The sequence below is a fragment of the Oxyura jamaicensis genome, chromosome Z (assembly GCF_011077185.1).
Source record: "Oxyura jamaicensis isolate SHBP4307 breed ruddy duck chromosome Z, BPBGC_Ojam_1.0, whole genome shotgun sequence".
Lineage (NCBI taxonomy): Eukaryota > Metazoa > Chordata > Aves > Anseriformes > Anatidae > Oxyura > Oxyura jamaicensis.
The window spans coordinates 19,288,327-19,289,443 of NC_048926.1; positions in this window are offsets into that span (position 1 = coordinate 19,288,327).

Below are 1,117 nucleotides of genomic sequence, written 5' to 3' on the forward strand. Positions count from 1 at the left end.
ACCAACCCCCCCCCGCGGGGGGGGGGGCCCCACAGAGAAGGAATATATACTGCCACAATTCATAGTAAACATAGAGAGCTATAATATGTAAAGGAAATTGGGAATAAATCAGGAAGTTTTAGTTTCAGGAAGCTGAAAATAAAAGAAGGCACTATTTTCTTTTTTTAGCTTCCTCACCCCATATTTTATTTTTACATTTGTTATCTTTCCATATTTAAAATCCACACGGTATGATCCACAGGGTGGAAGAAGTTATTTGAAAAGGGCCTCCAGTAGTTCTTACTGTATACTAAAAGGTACGTTACCGCCCTAAGAAGGATCCTTTGTTCTGGTTAAATAAAGCAAACAAAAATAATCTCACAACTTCTGTGCCTAATATGTGTATGTCAATACAAGTTCTTATCTTGGATAGAAATTAAAAGGAAGATTGTTCTTTTTAACATAAAGCAGATAGTTCACACAGCTTTATGATTAAGACATTAGAAACTACCTAATAAAGCTAATATAATGAACTTGGTATTAACATCTGTAAATAAAATCACTTTCTAATCTTGTGTCATGGATGAGAAGCTAGGAGTGGCAGCTCAGTTGTGTTCATTTGCTAGCAAAACTCAAGGGAAAATAGTGACATGTATATTTGAAATTATTTGACTTGCAGTGTTAATACTGTGTATGATAAACTCAATTAAGGCACGCTTGTTGAAAAGCTGTTACACAACTCACAGAAAGTGGTTTACATGGTCAATACATTAAACAGCAGGTGGTCAGTTATATTCTTGAGACTTGTATGCTTTTGTTCAAAATTTGAGAAGTTTTGGCCTAAAGAAAGAAAGAGGCAGATAGGCAATCTGTCAAAATAAAGGATGTATACTACCTCAGCAAAAGCTATATTAATGTTCTCCCCCAAATCCACACAGTCAGTGTCTTCTAGGTCATTCTTAGCTTGTCAAGTATATATAATATATAAAATCTGTTAGGGAAAAAGCGCATATGTATTATACATATATCTACAGCATATACACAAATTTATATTACATGCAAATTAACTTTGTGGATGTCAAAGATGATCAACTAGTACATCTATTTTCTGTGATTTCAGTATCTAACAGAAGGAAGG